We start from the raw sequence: 10,039 nt of genomic DNA, 5'->3' as shown, positions 1-10,039 counted from the left end.
AAAGGGACAGTTCACCTCAAAATAAAAAAATACATATTTTTTCCTCTGGCCTGTAGTGTTGTTTATCTATTTAGATTGTTTTTGTGTCATTTGCAGAGTTTTGGAGATATCAGCCATAGAGATGTCTGCCTTCTCTCCAACAATGGGACTAAATGGCACTGCTTATGATACTTACAACACTAAGAGCACGTTTAAAAAAAATTAACAGCAGTGCCTCTTTCCAGAAATCAATTTTCTGTTTCATGTAGGAACTGCAGTAAAACCTACCTGAACTACTTTCTTTCAAAAACTACCGGAGCTACTCTCTGTCTACAACAAAGTAAGTCATACCTACAGAAAGAAAGTAGAATATACAGAAACTGCTTTCTTTCTACTACAAGACAAGTACTTTATGCAGAAATAAAGTAGTTCCCAGCGATTCTTTTGTAGAAAGAAAGTAGTCCCTGTAGATTTAGAAAGAAAGTAGCTCCAGTAGATTCTTATGTTGAAAAAAGGTGTTTCTGGTAGATTCTACTGTAGAAAGAAAGTTGTTTTCGTAGATTCTACTACATAAAGAAAGTAGTCTGATAGATTCTACTGTAGAGAGAAAGTAGTTCTGGCAGACCCTACTGTAGAAAGACAGGTGCTCTATTAGATTCTACTTGACGAATGGAGGTACTTCCGGTAGATTCTACTGCAGAAACAAAGTCGTTCAGGTAGATTTAGAAAGAAAGTAGTTCCGGTAGATTCTATTGTAGAAAGAAAGTAGCTTTTCAATTGTATTTTTTGGCACTTTGGCATCACAAGCTGAGTGCCATCTAGTTCTATTATATTCAAGGGATGGCAGACAACTGTACAGACAAAATCTCCAAAAGTCTCAAAAGTCTGCAACTCACACCAAAACAGTTTAGATGGGTAAATATCACTACAGGTAAGAGGGGAAATATGTAGTTTTCATTTTGGGATGAACTGTCCCTTTAAGGGTGAAATGTCACAGAAACTGTTGTGTTATTTAATTTATGGCACGGCTCTTTTAGCCTACACATGCCACATTCCCTGTATTATAGCTAATACGCGCAGCAAACACCTTTTCTCTCCCATATTTCTCTTTCCCTCCTTTTCTCACCCCTTGCTCTTTTTTTTCAGAGCCCCTCCTGAGACAGCAGCCTGTTATTTCCACTGCCCCCCCACCCACCTCCTCTCTTTTTTTCACTCCTTCTCTCCCTCTCCAGGGTGAAGGAAAGAGTGAGGAGTGAGAGACGGATAGGAGCAGGAGAGAGGTGTTGTCCAGACCAGAAGGGGCCTCTGAAAGTGTTGCATAGAAACAGTGAGCGGACACACACACATATACACACACCGCAGGACATTAACACAGACACACGCTTGAGGGGTGGGTGGGGGTTGATGGGGTCAACGCAGCAAACACACACACGTAGACACACAACATGCACACGGATGCACACACACGAAAAACATGCTGCTCGAATAGACCAAAAAACACCAAAAAAGACACTTTCAAGCTACATGCAGAATCATAACAGTCTGCTGTGCATGCACACTGACATGATTTCTCACACTCTCTGTATGTTTCACACACACACACGTAGAGCGAGGCAGTCTGGAAACACTCGGTCAGGTGCAGTAAAGCGTGGCCTACTATTGCAAAGGGCAAGAATGAGTTTCCAGTCATCACAGAGGGACAGTTGATGCATCATACTGTACACACACTGTATATGACAAGGGGGGTCAATAAGTGCACAAACTCAGATCTGTGTGGAGCAACGAGGAGGCTGTAACCTTCCTCAAATTAAAGGACCAGTGTGTAGGATTCAGTGGCATTTAGTGGTGAGCTTGCAGATTGCAAACACTTTGTTTTTCCCTTCCCTTCCAAGTATGTAGGAGGAACTACGGTGACAGCGAAACTTGCAAAAACATGAAAGGCCATATCTAGAGCCAGTGCTTGGTTCGTCCATTCTGGGCTACTGTAGAGACATGACAGTGCAAAATGGCGGCCTCCGTGGAAGAGGGCTCATGCCTTTTGCATATATATAAAAGATATAAAAGGCTCATTATCAGGTAACAGAAAGACAACAATTCTAATTTTCCAAGGTGATGTTTTTAAATGTCTTGCTTTATCAGTCCAAAAACCAAAGATAAGAAAAGTTGGATATGTCCATATTTGAGACGCTGAAAACAGTTTTTTGCCATTTTTGCATGAAAAATTACTTAAACGATTAATCAAAAATCAAAATAGTTTGTTTAATTGTTTTTTACCACAAGTGAGTCGCTAGATTTACTGGCCTGACGTGGCATTTTACTTGCTTTTTCAAAGTGGGCAATCTTTATCATTTAGCTCTGCCTACATTTTTACCCAAATATCTGTACTTTCTATGTGCATTTTCAAAACAGCCTCGTCACTTTAGTTTTAATGTATTTGACGAAAACGAGATAAAAGACAGAACAAGACGAAAGAGATGAGACAGGGAGACTGGACCGTAGACGTGAGGTTAGGTTACATAGAAACAGCCAATAGAAATGCCCTTTAGATTAGGGGTTACTTTTTACTTTTATATTTTGAGAATATTTCAGAACCTGTACTTTACCTTTACTTGAGTAAAGAAGTTCAGTCAGTACTTTTACTAGTCTTCTACATGAGTACAGAATGTGTGTACTTTTGTCACCTCTGATGGCACCTGACCAACCACGTCCTGCTCATCGTAAATCCTGATATTCACACAATAGTAGTGGATTGATAATAGATTGGCATTTTTCTGTTGAAGATTTTATGAAAATTTGGTGAGATTTTCTTTTTTTTTTTTACATTTGGGTGGAAACGTGACTACAGACACACACAAACAAAGAAAGGGAGTGAAGGAACAGGGAAAAGGAAGAAAGCGCTTTTGAGTCTGGGTGTGAGATTAGGAGACCCTCAGTCACAGACATACACTCATGGTGTGGTTAGAAAATAATTAGTGGTGGGCCTTGTATGCGCACACTCGCACACTCATACACATATACACACAGAGTTGCCAGTCCGGTGGTGGGCCTACACAGACAAACAAACACCCTCCAAATGATGAGGGCCCGGTGGCAGTGAGTGGGTGGCGGAGTTGTTGTGGTTTAAAAGGGTCATACTCTGTTTTCTCGGGTCAACAGTAGAGAAGAAAAGCAGGCGAAGGAGGAGCTCAGGAGAAGAAGGGGAGGAAATAGATGAGTGCGGTTGGACGTAGGGAGATATTGACACACTCGCTCTTTTTAATTTCCCACATCAAAGGGCCGTTTGAAGACACAGCTGGGGAGAGAAGAAAAGAAAAAGTGAAGTTAGTCACTCTCCCTCGTTGCCTCTCTGGGCTGCCTCTCATGATGGGGGTCTCCTGGGTGGTTCTGAGGCACACAGTCTTCTGTTAGGCCATCCGCCAGCGCTGATCACTCACACATCATGACACCGGATGAGTGCCCTTTAAGTGTGTGCGTCTCCAGGAGTGTGTGCGCACGTGCATAGATGTCAGTGCATGGAATAAAAAGAGTTATGTATCTTTGTTTAGACTTTTGTTTTTGTGTGTGAGAACGAACACACACTGGCGCATGCCTGTTGGAAAAGGGGGAATCCAGGGTTTGTGTAAATGGGTGTGCGTACTGTATATGTGTGTAATTATGGGTATGTGGTGGTATAAGTGCGGTGTCTGTATATCGTGCATGAGCATCAGTGTTTGTGTGTGCGTCTGTGTGTGTGTGTGTTTGTGTGTGGCCTTCATATGCTACCCATTACATCACCAATCTGTGTAAACCACCATAGGAGGAGAAACAGAGTGAGACACTCAGACTACGACCTCAAAGACATCAGAGAGGAAGGGGAACCTGTGACAGGGCCTGCCAGGCCTCGCTGCCAGACAAACTTTACTCACACAAGCTTCACTCAAGTCGCTCATGCTTTACACTAGGTTTCCTGTGCGCCATGGCATGTATTCACACATTATTACGCAGGCTTCAAATCATCTAAATGCCTCACACTCTTTGCTCACCTTTTGCCGGGCTGTTAATCCAAACAGTCGCGTGATTCATTCAGCTAAAAGCCACAGTAAAAACTTTGATTCAAGCAAATTCAGAATGAGTATCAGTGCAGTATTATTCACACCGTAAAAAATCAGTCAGGAATTTAGAGTAATCAACTTTTCACATCAACTTAACGTACCTATGCAGGTTTTATTTATTCAAGTTAACTAATTAATCAATCAAGTTACATTGACAGACAAGTGACATTTATAAACAGCTGATCAATTTACAGGACTCCATCACTTGCATCGTCATCACAACTTCATCACTTCTCATTGTCAAAGTATAATGCAGGCTACCTGCCTGAGTCTTGGGGTGGGGTGGGGGGGTGGCTTCAACCATAGATCATATATTAATAGTGACTCAACCTGTTTGATGTATTGTGTATGGCTCAAACTTGATATTTGGACTGCAGTACTCATTTTGGAACACTAGGGTCTTACATATTGCTCCTTTAAGTACTTTTGTTTGTTTTGAGAACATGGGTGATTTTATCTTTAAGTCTTTTGACTTAAAATGAGTTCAGTCAATCATTAAATTAAGTTTCTAAAGAAATGTGATCGATACATCAGCAAATTTCCCAGAGTTAAAACTCTCCCAAGACTCTTTTGAGTCTTTTAAGTCTGCCCAGGCACCAACTTAAAATAAAATAAAAAATAAACATGTTTTACAGTGCAGAGGTTATTTATCTGTTAAGGAAGAGCTTGTGCAGGTACAGTTTTTCATTATGTTTGGGATTTTTTTTTTTCATTTACTTTAGTGAGATTAGGGTTGTTGTTTGATTATGAGAACAAATAATAAATCGGCTTGTTCTTGTTCACGTGGGTTTTCCCATAAATGTTTGTTGCAGTGGGTTAATTTCCATGTCCAGGTGGATGATAAAGTAGTCTTGTGGGTTTTAGTGTTAAGTCTCATGTTCTGCTTACCTCAGTGTTATATGTAAACAGTGCAAATGTTGGCCGTGACGCAACGCTGCTCCGATGGTAAAAGGGATTATGAGAGAAGCAGTAGTAATAAATTCATCATTTTTATGTTGCACCCTCATTTCCTCCAGGGAATTCCAGCAGGCCTTGAGTAAACAAATGGGACGATTACGTTCAAAGGGAAAACCAAAGGTCCGACCTATTACTGTTAATATTTACTCTCCTATAACAAGATACTTTCAAGTTTCCCCATGACCTCCTCCACCTCCTCTCTTCTTCCTCTCTCCTCCGTCATTCTGTCCCTCATTCATTCTCTCCAGCTCACTGCCAAGTGCGTGATTCCGGTAGGGTATCCTATCAGGGGAATTGTCATGGTAACCCTACCCCAACTCTCTACCCAACATTACCATCATTCCCCCCCTTTTCCCCTCCGCTTGCCCCCTAACTTCAACCTACGTCAGAGAGCAAGTGAGTGTGTTAATAGTTCAGGGGGGGCTGGAGGGAGAAATAGTGACACACAGGAGGGGGCTGCAGTCATTGGGCAATAAAGTGACGTCTCTCACTCTCTCTTTCTCACAGTCAGTGATCAGTGGTAAAGTGCTGTTGTCTTCTTTCAAATGGATATATGACAAGAGACCCCTCCCCTCCACTGTCGAGTCTTTAGTTGAGAAAACTCCTGATGGACGCGTTTTACTAATTATCCGTGTCAATTGCCCTCTTCCTTTTTCATGTGAGCTGCCCACTTGAGGCAGATATGGCTGTTGCGCATCTGTTGCTTTGCCTTTTTATTAGACCATTAAGGGGGGACATTAACCAGCATCATTATTGCAGGTTTCCTCCACTGGCTCAGCTCTCAGAGCTGAGCAAAGGGCAGGATGCAGGGATGAAAGGCAGAGCATGAGGCAAACGTCTCTCCCAGCAGAAACTGGGGGAGTAAAATGTTTAAATCCGCTCTCTATTAAACGCACATTTACGAGGCTCATTTTGTTTGGAGACCAAACTCTATGCCACACAGTGTATGTGTGCATCAGGGCTCAAAATGAACGTTTCCCCTCAGTGTCCTGCAACTGTCCTGAATTCTATGTTCAGTTCTTAAGGAAACGGGGAGCAAGGTGATTTATTTATCATTTACAACATGGTTATAAAATGAGATTTACTAAGGTGAAGATGTGTGATGTCAGGTTCATTACAGGTTCTCTGTAATGTTGATTCCCAGGAATGTACAAGTGTTTACCTGCTCCACCTCAGCTCTGCTGATGTAGACAGGGGTCTGTATCTTTTGCTCATTTCTCCAAAAATCAACAATCAACTCCTTGGCTTCGCTGATGTTGAGCAGTAGGTTGTTTTCTGTGCACCACTCTGCAGGACTGCTGGTTTCTTCCTGACATGGAGTCTCATTGTTATTTAAATCTGGCCAATGTAGTCACGGATGTACCACATGAACAGAAGGGGACTATGCACACGGCCCTGGGGGGCTCCAGTGTCCCAGACTTAAACAACCATTCTGCCTGATTAAAGTTTTATTCTACATAATAAATATAGCTGAATAACTTTATTTCAGATGCATCATTCCGTTGATTTAACTCTGGAAGTCTGCCAGTTGCTCTCAGCACCTTAATAAATGAAATCACCCTAGATGTTTGGCCACAGTCAGTTTTCTTCTTCTTTTAGCTATTGGTTTTATTTACTTATAACCGTTCAATCAATAAATGCATCACTGCAAACCACAGTGCAAATGCAAACCTGTTTCTGATTTGCCTTTAGTGCTATTTATCCATCTCAATAGTTTTGGTGTGAGTTGCCAAGTTTTGGAGATATTGGCCATAGAGATTGTGGTGCCCAAAGTGCCAAAAACATACATTTTAAAAACTCCTCAGCAGTGTGTCTTTACAGAAATCATGACCCAATTACTCAAGATAATCCACAGACCTTGTTGAACCATGTAGAATCTACCAGAACTACTTCCTTTCTGCAGTAGAATCTACTCAAATTACTTTTTTTCTACTAGAACGAAAATACTTTTGTCATGAATGTGCCCACAACAAGGTCTGTGGATTATTTAGTAACCAGATCATGATTTCTGGAAAGGCACTTTGGAGCACAACAAGCCAAATACCTCTTAGTTCCATCATACTGGAGGGAAGGCTGACATCTCTACAACCGATGTCTCTAAAGATCAGCAATTCACGCCAAAACAATCTAGATGGATAATTGGAACAACAAGCCAGAGGAAAAATATGTATTTTTGTTTTAAGAGCGAACTGTCCCTTTAATTTCGAGCTCTGGTGTACATGTGTGTGCGTGCGTAACAGCAAGAGTCAGCCGAAACCGTCTCCCTCTCTGACTCGGCGTTGCTCACCTGCTCACGTTCCCCTCTGACTGCGTCCAAGCAGTTTTGCGTCTGCCAGAGTGAGGAAATCTCTCAATGAACTGTTTGAAGCAATAGGTCACAGACAGAGTGTGAGAGGGAGAAGAGGAAGGAGAGGGGGAGGAGGTGAGGTGGGGGTACAGCGGGAAGCAAGCAACCCACGCAAAAAGGAACTTTTTACTGTGCAAACACTCTTTCCATCTCCCCTGCTTTCTCCCTCCATCTCAGACTAGTGTTAATACACTGGAGAGCCCAAGGCCTGTCTCAGAGCTCCCGCTTTCTCCTCCGCTTCTCCCTCCCGCTCCTCTCACTGCCATTCTCAGTCGCCCTAAACATTCTTTCCTCCCCTGTCATTGCGTGTCCTGTCTGCATCCCTCCATCTCTTCCTCCTCTCAAAGTGCTTCCCCCTTCAGCTCCCTTCTTACTTTCTCTTTCACACACTCGCTCGTTTCCACTTCACATCCCTCTCTCCTCTCCGTGCAGTCTGGTGCACAGCGGGATCAATGAAATATAAACAGTACAAGCTTTAAACAATCAAAGCACGTGTAATCAGGCATGTGCATGTAAACAGTTAATCTTTTTTATCACCTAGCTGTGATGAAACTGCATGAAACTTTTAGTAAAAGAAAAAAGAGAGAAAAAAAAGAGGAGATTGAATGTGAAACTGCTATTTGTGGTGCATTCCTCAGTGTGCAGAATAGTTATCCGGGAGACATTACTTGTGCATTCTCTGTCCCTTTGTCAGTCTTGCACCGTTTCTGTGGTGAGTTATTACATCTGTGCGTGTGTGTCTGTGTGTGAGTGATGTACACTGTATCAGAGCTGACCACTACTTGCCGGCGCGCCGTGCGTCTGCGTCAGCCACACACTGAGTCTGTTGTCGTGTTATTCTACGGAAGCTAAGAGCTGCTGACAAACTCTCAGGGGAAAGGGGGAGGGCTGTGTTTGTGTGTGTAAGGGGGCAGCGGGGTCTGGAGAGACGACGGGGAAAGAGTGAGGGGAGCGGGAAGACAAAAGGAAGACGACTCGTGTGACGTCGCAGTTTGCCCTCCCGAGTGACTTTGTCAACGTGACGTGACCTCAATCACATGCAAGAGGGGTCGGGGGTGGGAGGATGGCCTTTTGCAGACAGATGGACACACACACACACACAAACTCACAGAAATACACATATGCTTACGTCTGTTGGACAGTTCACTCCAGCATTTAAAACAATTTATAACCCACTACCCACTTCAACCTGACATGGCCTGGCTGTTTCTGTGAATGCTGACGCACATCAGGCCCCTCCATCACGGGCCATTCATTAAATTAACGCTCGTTACGCGATGACAATCATAAATCAACCTCCCACAACAATGATAGCAGATAACACAACATATAACACAGCACATGGGCAGCTGTATTGATTCTACTGACCGCTTCCTGTGCGTCAGCCATGCGTAGTGTGTAAATTTCATCATAACATAGCAAACACAGGAAAGGAAATTTCATATCCGTCAGTGTTTATGTTTTGAACTAAGGTACGGACATGTGTCGGGGAGCTTAGCACAACAGTTTTGGAAGCAGAGTGCATTTGCAAATGTTTGTAAATCAAAAAGACTTCTCTCCACATTCAGTAGGCTGTGCTTTGACCGCACAGGGAGGGGAGGCGGACCTCAAGTTCACTGAAATGTCAGCTTTGGTTTGAAGTGACTTTGACTTAAAGCGGTGAAAACACGGCACAGAAGATACACTGTCTTCCCTTTTTAGATTGAAATTTCTGCAGCTCTTGTCGTATCGCAGTTTGTTTTTTGTTTCATTCTCTTGTGAAAAGAAAACATTTACTGTAAATGTTTATATAAACCATGAACTGTCCCTCATACTTCTTGGACATGCTATCTTATCTCTGGAATAGCGAGTGAAAGATATGGAAGTAATGTGTTTGCGTGCATTCTTCGTAACCACCATTATCATTATCTCAAGCTGACAAGTCTGAGTCTGACGGCCATCTTTTGCTCATACATCTGCACAACTTGTCACAATCCCACTGTCTCTCCAGTTTTATTTTCTTGACCTTTGTTCATTGTGGAAACTCACAAAAGCTTTGTTTAGTGTGCAGTTAGAGAACCACCTTTGTCCTTGGAGGGCTGTGACTAAGCGGATTGACATGAAAGTTATTCTAATCTCTCTATTCTTGTTCCCAATGTTTGGCTGCACTTTGACCCCCTGCTGTTCCCAATTAGCCACAAACTGCTCTGCCGGGAGATATTTAAGTTCCTTACATGTCTTCTTTTATCAATAACAGTCTGTGAGTCAAGGACTCAGAAATGAAAGCTATCCAGAATTTTCTATTTTTGGCACGGAGTTCACACGCATTACCATTACGCCCCAGCCGCCACTGTCTCCTTATGTCTCCCCCTCCCTGTTCTCCCTGGCTTCTCATCCCCTTTCTCTTCATCAGTCAAACTGCCCATTCTCATCAGAAGGTCGCCATGGATGTATGAATGGAATCAGTTGGCCTCTGCGTCTGCCTTGTATTACAGACACCCTCGCATCTGGCTAGACCCCCGGTAGTGCCAGGAAGCATGCCAGGAATGCAAGGAATGAACGATAAGAAGGAAATTCCCCGCAGCAGAGTGGACTAAAAGCCCAGAAACAACAGGCGCATGGACAATCGCTGAGGAGAAATAAAAAGGATGACGACAAAGAGTGGGACGGGAGGGGATGGAACAGG

This window comes from Lutjanus erythropterus, chromosome 9 (assembly GCF_056507025.1).
Source record: "Lutjanus erythropterus isolate fLutEry1 chromosome 9, fLutEry1.hap2, whole genome shotgun sequence".
Classification (NCBI taxonomy): Eukaryota; Metazoa; Chordata; class Actinopteri; order Lutjaniformes; family Lutjanidae; genus Lutjanus; species Lutjanus erythropterus.
The sequence above is the reverse complement of the archived record's forward strand: the minus strand, read 5'-3'. Positions refer to the sequence as shown.